The following is a 9,548-nucleotide window of genomic DNA, read 5'->3' as shown; positions in this document are numbered from 1 at the left end:
TCTCCCTCCTTCCCAGCCCTGGTTAACCACCTTTCTACTCTCTGCTTCCATGAGTTTAACTGTTTTAGATTTCACATATAGATATGTATGTTTGTATACATGCACACATCTAGATGAGATCATGTGATATTTAGCTTTCTATATCTGGTTTACTTTAGTTTATAATATAATGTCCTGCAGATTTATCTGTTTCACAAATGACAGGATTTTGTTCTTTTTTAAGGCTGAATAGTATTCCATTGCGTATATACACAAATGTATACCTGAGTAGCTGGGGAGACAGGTGCACATCACCATGCTCGGCTAATTTTTGTATTTTTACACCACATTTTCTGTATCCATTCATCAGTTGAAGAACACTTAGGTTGATTCTATATCTTGGCTGTTGCGAAAAAATGCTGCAGTGAACCTGGGAGTACAGATATCTCTTTGACATACTGATTTCATTTCTTTTCTTTTCTTTTTTTTTTTTTTTTTTTTGAGATGGAGTCTCACTCTGTCAGCCAGCCTGGATTGCAATGGCACAATCTTGGCTCACTGCAACCTCCACCTCCCAGATTCAAGCGATTCTCCTGCCTCAGCCTCCTGGGTAGCTTGGATTACAGGGACATGCTACCATGCCCAACTAATGTTTGTATTTTTGCTAGAGATAGGGTTTCACCATGTTGGCCAGGCTGATCTCAAACTCCTGACCTCAGGTGATCCTCCTGCCTTGGCCTCCCAGAGTGCTGGGATTACAGCCGTGAGCCACGGTGCCCAGCCTATTTTTAATTGTTTTAGGAACCTTCATACTCTTTTCCATTTTGGCTGTACTATAGTTTCTTTACATTCTTGCCAATACTTGTTGTTTTCTCTTTTGGGGGGTGCTTACAAATAACCAATTCACTATTATTTCAGTTTTTTTGTTTGCTTTTAAGGCTTGTCAAGTGAAGCAGTGGGAGTGTTTAGTTACACTATTAGTAGGTATATAGTATATATCTGAGTGTTCTCCAGGGTTTTTTCTGTGTATTGCCTCATTTCTTGATAACTTGTTGATATTTCTCTGTCTCTTTAAAATTGAATTCTGTACATGATGTGTAGAAGAATAGTAGAGACTAGGTAAGTAGTATTTAGCCTCAGAAATTGATACCTGTGCTTCTATCAGACTGTGAGTGTTGGGGTTTGAACAATCTAGCCTGGTTTGGGTTTTGGTGTTACTATAGTTGACATTAACATACCCAAAACTTCAAATTCCTTCAGCTATGAGCTATTATGATCTTGTGCTTAGTGTCAGGCCTGGGATGCTGGAGGGTTTTCTCCTTGTTGCCGCTCTACTCAGTCTCAGCAGGCCCGAACAAGAGGTTTCTCTCCATGCTCTTCCCCACCACCTGCCGACCGTCAGTGCTCTTTCCACAGCGTGAAGCTTGGCAAAAGTAGGGAGTCATTCACTCCATGATTTTTAAAGATGCACACACATAAAATATCTCTGTTCTAGACCCACATTTCATTGTTAACTTGACTGACTAAAAAGACTCCAGGTTAGAGATAATTTTGAGCCAGAATTTTCAAGCCATTATTCGTTTTTTCCCTGAGGGTTGCTATTGAGAAGTCTGATATTGTTACTATGCTTCAAATTTTTTTTATGAGACCCCTTTTCTCCATGGACACTTGTAGAATCTTTCCTTTATCCCCAGCATTATGAAATTTCAAGATATATGTGACTTGGTATGGCTTTCTTTTACTGTCCTTTTTGCTGAACACTCAGGTTTGTTTGTTTGTTTGTTTTCTATTTTTCTTTCTGGACTTTTCGTTTTTAGGATGTTTGACTTAGATTGATTGATCAATCCTCTGATTTCATTATTTCTTTCTTCTTCTTCTACTTTAGTTGAGAGAATTCCTTAACCATATCTTTTCGCTCTTCTGTGGATTTTGTATTTCTGCTATCTTATTCTTAATTTCCAAGAATTCTTTCCTGTTACCTGAATGTTCTTCTTTGTTAAAATACACCTAAAAGCCAGACACAGTGCCTCCTGCTTATAATTCCAGCACTTTGGGAGGCTGAGGTGGGCAGATTGCTTGAGTCCAGGAGTTTGAGACCAGCCTAGGCAACATGGCAAAACCCCATCTCTTACAGAAATACAAAAATTAGCCAGGCATGGTGGCGCATGCATGTAGTCTCAGCTACTTCGTAGGCTGAGGCCAGAGGATCATTTGATCCTGGGATGCTGACATTACAGTGAGCCAAGATTGTGTCATTGCACTCCAGCCTATGTGACAGAGAGTGAGACCCTGTCTCTCTCTAACACACACACACACACACACACACACACACACGCCTCTAAAAATATGGAATGTTTCACACACTGGAATTCTTGGGCAGGGGTCATGCTAATCTGTATTGTACCAATTTTAGTACATATGCTGCTGAAGCGAGCACCATGATTTTATTTTTAAATGTATGCATCTGAGCGTACTCACCACCCAGAATTCTCTTGTTTTATTTCTCAGTTTATATCTCTCCCCAAAATTATTCTTACTTCTGCCATTATAGATTTGTTTTGCCTTTTTTTAAACTTTATATAAATGGAATCCCGCAGGAGCTTTTTGTGTCAGGCGTCTAACCAGTTCTGAGATTCATCCACATTGTTGCATGTACCAGTTGTATGTTTTTTATTGCTATGTAGAATTCTAGGCCAGGCGCAGTGGCTCATGCCTGCAATACCAGCACTTTGGGAGGCCGAGGTGGGCGGATCACTTGATGCCAGGGTTTGAGACCAGCCTGGCCAACATGATGAAACCCCGTCTCGACTAAAACTACAAAAATTAGCTGGGTGTGGTGTGGTGGGTGCCTGTAACTCCAGCTATTTGGGAAGCTGAGGCAGGAGTATCACTTGAACCCGGGAGGTTGCAGTGAGCCAAGATCATTCCACTGCACTCCAGCCTGGGTTACAGTGCAAGACTTGGTCTCAAAAAAACAACAAAAAAAGAGAATTCTATTATATTTACATACCACAATTTATCAGTAATGCCTGTATAAACAACTGGATAATTATCAAATTGTCCAGTTAATCATCTTATCTGAAGAGCTTGTAATTAGGCCAGGCACAGTGGTGCATTCTTGTAATCCCAGCACTTTGGGAGGCCGAGGTGGGTGGATCACCTGAGGTCAGGAGTTCGCGACCAGCCTGACTAACATGGTGAAACCCCGTCTCTGCTAAATACAAAAAAAGAAAAAGCCAGGCGTGGTGGAGCATGCCTGTAATTGAAGCTACTTGGGAGGCTGAGGCAGGAGAATCGCTTGTACCTGGGAGGTAAAGATTGCAGTGAGCCGAGATCGTGCCATTGCACTCCAGCCTGGGCAACAAGAGCAAAACTCCATCTCAAAAAAAAAAAAAAAAAAAAAAAAAAGCTTGTAATTAAAGTATTAATAATATACCAACAACATATTTCATATTTACCTTGCTGCTTAAGCCAGAAACCTAAGAATCATTTTTTTTGAGACAAGAATCATTTTTGACTGCTCTTCTCACATACCACTTGCAGTCTTACCAGAAAATTCTTTCATATTTGTGACCTACATCCAGCCATTTCTGTCATAACTCTTTCTCAGAATTTTGCACAAACCTCTAAACTACTTATACTTTCTTGCCCTCTGATCTGTTCTCCAGGCAGCAGCCCAAGGAACCCATTCTCAGTGTCTCTTACCTGCTCTCAACCTACAGTGGCTTTCTTTCTCACTTGAGAATAAAATCCAGAGTTCTTATCATGACCGACAGCTCTTATCTGACTCCGGCTACCTCTTTAGTCTCATTTTCTACACCCTTCTTTCTTTCTCTGACTTTAGCTACACTGGCCCACTTGCTGTTTCTCTCTGCCTAGGCAGTTCTTGCTCCATGTAATCCACTCCCTTGCCTCCCTCATTTTGCCCTGGTCTCGGCTCAGATGTCACCTCATGGGGGAAGCTTCCTTTAATGATGGAATAGAAATGGCTTTTCCTGCCTCGTTTTTCTTGCCTTACCCTATGTTGTTATTTTTTATAACACTCATCACTATTTTTATTATTATAATTAGTTATTGGGCTATGTGTCCACCTATCTCCTTCTATCCTGTCCTGCATGAAGAAAGGGACTTCATGACTGTTCTTTGCTGAATTTGTTATGTTCTAGTCCTGTCATGTCATAACCTTTCCAGAATTATTTTTTTGTTTGGTTTGTTTTGGTATTGAGACAGAGTCTCACTCTGTCACCCAGGCTGGAGTGCAGTGGTGCAATCACAGCCCCAACCTCCCTGGGCTCAGGTGCTTCTCCCGCCTCAGCATCCCAAGTAGCTGAGACTACCACCACTTTACCACGCCCTGTACATGTAGCTCTAAAGTACAAAAATTAGCTAAATTTTGTAGAGATGGAGTTTAGCTGTGTTGCCCAAACTGGTCTCAAACTCCTGGGCTCAAACAATCCACCCACCTCAGGCTCCCAAAGTGCTAGGATTGTAGGTGTGAGCCACCGCACCTGGCCAAGAATTGTTTTTGAATTTTTTTTTTTTTTTTTTTTTTTTTTTAAGACAGGGTCTTGCTCTGTCGCCAAGGCTGGAGTACAGTGGCACCATCTCAGCTCACTGCAACCTCTGCCTCCCAGGTTCAAGTGATTCTCCTGCCTCAGCCTCCTGAGTAGCTGGGAGTACAGACACACGCCACCACGCCTGGCTAATTTTTGTATTTTTTAGTAGAGATGGGGTTTCGTCATGTCGGCCAGGCTGGTCTTGAACTCCTGTCCTCATGATCTGCCTGCCTCAGCCTGCCAAAGTGCTGAGATTACAGGTGTGAGCCACTGGGCCTGGCTGTTCTTGAATTCTTGAGTAGGGCAATTCTTTAGAACTTTTGAGCAGATTTAATGTTGTTAGAGCTTATCAGTTTCTAACTATAATGTGTACGATATTGAAGTAGCTGGCTTTTAGATAATGTAAACACCATTCTGTAACAGGATATGGTTCTTTTTGTTTTTCCTCATTTTTTTGCAGTTATTAAAGATAGCATTTGCTTAATTCTTAAAAGCATCTTTTCAAAATTAGAAAATGAAGAAATAGTAAACAAGTAGTACCAATTCAAGAATTGGATTATTCCAAATTGCTTCTAACTGTTCCAAATTAAGACATCTGGTGACTAGGGAAATTTGGTTTCTCTGTTTGGTTAACCAGCTGGTTGTTCTGGAAAGGAAAAAGGCAGTTAATTGTTCTTGTTGAAAGATTCTGGGCATTTGTGGAATTACCGTAAGGGTGACGTTTGGATGCAAGATGTACATGCAAAACTGGACATCTCAGGATGTTATTGAGGAAAATATTTTTGTTTTTAAAAAGATGCTTTGAATGTTATATCTGGAACCTGCAGCATAATCTCACACTGCATGAGAAAGTATGTGTCATTTCCTTCCAGTCCTCCCCCTTTTCCTTGGTAACAGATTCCCGTACTTTAAAAATTGTGCTTTTCCTGAGAATTTTAGTATATTTAATGCATGGGATGCCATATGTTGCTGCAACCACTATCTTGAACGTTTGTGTGAATAAGAATACGATAATCAGACTAGCTAAGCAGGATTAATTTACAAAGACATTTTCTTAGTCATTAATGAATGTGAAATTTAAAATTATATTAGAGTTGTAGCAGATGTCAGTTTAGCATACCTTCCACTAAATATTCAGCAGTTCTTCTGAATGTAAAACAAATGGCTCTTTGGCAAATTGTCTTACAGCTAATTCTGTGTTAGTTTAAAACATACATATACATTCCTCTACATTATAAATGTTTTCTGGAAACAATTTTCCTGAAATTAAACCAATGTATGCTTTTTATCCCAAGGTTTTGTTTCCTCTGGGACATACTGGTAATGCATATGTGTGATTGTTCCTATTTGACTCTTCCCTGTTTCTCTGAAATGTTAATACCAGATCGTTAAGATTCCTCTGTGCTCCTAGCCTCAAGATCTGCCTGTCTCAGCCTCCCCAAGTGCTAGGGTTGCAGGCATGAGCCACCGTGCCTGGTCTGATCTTAAAGCTTTTGAAGAGTATTAGCCAGGTATTTGTAGAATATCCCTCAAATTGGCCAGGCACAGTGGCTCATGCCTGTAACCCCAGCACTTTGGGAGACCAAGGTGGGTGAATTACAAGGTCAGGAGTTCAAGACCAGCCTGACCAATGTGGTGAAACCACATCTCTACTAAAAATACAAAAATTAGCCAGGTGTGGTGGTGCATGCCTGTAATCTTAGCTACTCAGGAAGCTGAGGCAAAAGAATTGATTGAACCCCAGGAGGTGGAGGTTGCAGTAAGCCGAGATCGTGGCACTGTACTCCAGCCTGGGATTGCATTGGGGAGTTATACATGATATAAATGATGAATTGATAAAAAAAGTAAAATAAAATAAAAAAAATAAAATAAAAAAAAAAAAAAAAAAAAGAATATCCCTCAAATTGGGTTAGTTTGAGGTTTTCTCATGATTAGACTAGGATTTTCTATTTGGGGAAGAATATCACAGAGGTGAATGGAATGCCTTTCTTATCATACCGGGGGTTCATGATAGGAACATGACATATTGCTGATGATGTTATCCTTGATCAGTCGGTCACAGTGATGTCATCTGAGCTTCTCCACAGTGAGGTTACTATCTTTTACCCTTTCTGTACGCCATTCTCCTGCCTCAGCCTCCCAAGTAGCTGGGACTACAGGCGCCCGCCTCGTCGCCCGGCTAGTTTTTTGTATTTTTTAGTAGAGACGGGGTTTCACCATGTTAGCCAGGATGGTCTCGATCTCCTGACCTCGTGATCCGCCCGTCTCAGCCTCCCAAAGTGCTGGGATTACAGGCTTGAGCCACCGCGCCCGGCCTTCAGCTCTACTTTCTAGAGGGAGTGTATCTACATATCTTACTTGAGTTCTGTAAGGCAGATTTGTTCCTTCTCCCTCATTTATTTACTGATTCGTTTTTATCAGTATGGACGCATGGATATTTATTCTTTGGATTGTAATCCAAGAGTTTGAGTTTTTTTTTTTTTTTTTTTTTTAAGTCGGAGTCTTACTCTGTTGCCCCCGCCAGAGTGCAGTGGCATGACTTTGGCTCACTGCAGCCTTCACCTCCCAGGTTCAAGCGATTCTCCTGCCTCAGTCTCCCAAGCAGCTGGGATTACAGGCGTGAGCCACTGCGCTCAGATGAGTATTGTTATTTTGTTGTCGAGATTGTTTTAGAGTGGCCAGTGGAGTTCTTGGCTCCTATGTCTTTTTGTTTTTCCTTTTAAACTCTTCTTTCTCCAAGGAACTGAAGGGCATTTTTTAATAGTTTACATCTCAAACCATTCTGATTGGTATCTAACTAAAAGATAAGAATCTGGGAGAGTTCACTGAGAACCTTGGGCAGTGAAACACAGTCATCTTTTGGAACATAGTGAAGTTCATATGCTTTTTGGGTTTTATTTTTTGTTTTTGTTTTGTTTTGAGACAGAGTTTCTCTCTGTTTCCAGGCTGGAGTGCAGTGGCGCGATCTTGGCTCACTGTAACCTCCACCTCCCAGGTATAAGCAATTCTCCTGCCTCAGCCTCCCATGTAGCTGGGATTATAGTTGGGTGCCACCACCTAGGCTAATTTTTGTATTTTAGTAGAGAGAGGATTTCACCATGTTGGCCAGGCTGGTCTCCAACTCCTGAGGCTCTGGTTAGTTGGCCTCCCGGAGTGCTGGAATTACAGGCATGAGCTACCATGCCCGGCCATATGCTCTTTAGAAATGTATTTTTAATTACAAAATGAAAAATAAAATCTAAGAAAGCACCAGCTCAATTTGGTGCGGCTATAGTTATTCAGATTTGAGAGTTGTTTATTTAATTTTGTGTTCATGAACATTGCATGTTGTTTTTTTAAATAGTTAATATAAAAGTAAACTGTGGCCGGGCGCGGTGGCTCAAGCCTGTAATCCCAGCACTTTGGGAGGCCGAGACGGGCGGATCACGAGGTCAGGAGATCGAGACCAACCTGGCTAACACGTGTGAAACCCCGTCTCTACTAAAAATACAAAAAACTAGCGGGCGTGGTGGCGGGCGCCTGTAGTCCAAGCTACTCGGGAGGCTGAGGCAGGAGAATGGCGGGAACCCGGGAGGTGGAGCTTTGCAGTGAGCCGAGATCGCGCCACTGCACTCCAGCCTGGGCAACAGAGCGAGACTCCGTCTCAAAAAAAAAAAAAAAAAAGTAAACTGTGCTTAGTTTCGAATAGCTGTAAGAGGTCGTAGCTTTTTAAAATGTGAAGTGAAGGCCAGGCGCGGTGGCTTATGCCTGTAATCCCAGCACTTTGGGAGGCCGAGGCGGGCAGATCAGGAGGTCAGGAGATCGAGACCATCCTTGCTAACTCGGTGAAACCCCATCTCTACTAAAAATACAAAAATTAGCCAGGCATGGTGGCGGGCACCTGTAGTCCCAGTTACTCCACAGGCTGAGGCAGGAGAATGGTGTGAACCCGGAAGGCGGAGCTTGCAGTGAGCCGAGATCATGCCACTGCACTCCAGCCTGGGTGACAGAGTGAGACCTCCATCTCGAGAAATAAAATAAATAAAATATGAAATGAATTTAAATGACTAAATCAAATGAAATGAAATGAAAATAGAAAGGAAATTAATATTCGTTGTTTATTTTCTTTATGCCAAAATGTGCCTTCTGCATCGTCTGCTTTGTGTTTCTATCACCCCTGTCCTAGCACCAGTCTCCTTTTTTTTTTTTTTTTTTTTTAATTATTTTTTTTTGAGTTGGGAGTTTTGCTCTGTTGCCAGGCTGGAGTGTAGTGGCGCGATCTCAGCTCACTGCAACCTCCGCCTCCTGCTTCAAGTGATTTCCCCTGCCTCAGCCTCCCGAGTAGCTGGGACTACAGGCGCCACCGCGCCCGGCTAATTTTTTGTATTTTAGTAGAGATGGAGTTTCACCATGTTGGCCAGGATGGCATGGATCTCCCAACCTCATGATCCACCTGCCTCAGTCTCCCAAAGTGAGGAGATTATAGGCGTGAGCCACCAAGCCACCACGCCTGGCCACCTGTCTTCCTATTTTGTAATTGTTTACTTTTCTGTCTCCCAAATTCTTAAAGGCGGCAGGCATGGTCTTCACCAGATTGCCAGCACTAGGGGTTTTGCTTCTTAAACCTATTTGTGTGTGCGTGTGTGCGTGCACGTGCACGTGTGTGTTGCACGTGTGTGCCACACTGGCTGGTTTTTTTGAGATACTTCACTGCAGTATTTACATTGTACTCCAAATTGACAGCCTCTGAAAATACTAATATTTATATGAAACTAGTAACATTGCCTCCTGGGACAGTAAAGGGACTTGAGGACAGAGATGTTCTAAGATAGTTTGGGGACCTTTTTAATTTTGAACCGTGTGACTATGTTATATATTCAAAAATATAAATACGTTACTGAAACATATAGAAACTTGCTAGACAGATTTTTTATTTTTGTTTATTTATTTTTTTGAGAAAAAGACTTACTCTGTTGCCCAGGCTTGTCTTGAACTCCTGGCTGCAAGTGATCCTCCTGCCTCAGTCTCCCACAG

General features: G+C 42.0%; 1 pseudogene; it reads right to left on the bottom strand.

Moving 5' to 3' along the window:
* Positions 1 to 2,319: 2,319 nt before the first annotated feature.
* On the bottom strand, positions 2,320 to 2,416 carry LOC115900551 (annotated as a pseudogene).
* Positions 2,417 to 9,548: the final 7,132 nt, after the last annotated feature.

The sequence above is a fragment of the Rhinopithecus roxellana genome, chromosome 11 (assembly GCF_007565055.1).
Source record: "Rhinopithecus roxellana isolate Shanxi Qingling chromosome 11, ASM756505v1, whole genome shotgun sequence".
Lineage (NCBI taxonomy): Eukaryota > Metazoa > Chordata > Mammalia > Primates > Cercopithecidae > Rhinopithecus > Rhinopithecus roxellana.
Note: the sequence above shows the minus strand (reverse complement) of the source record. Positions and strands in the feature narration are given on the sequence as shown.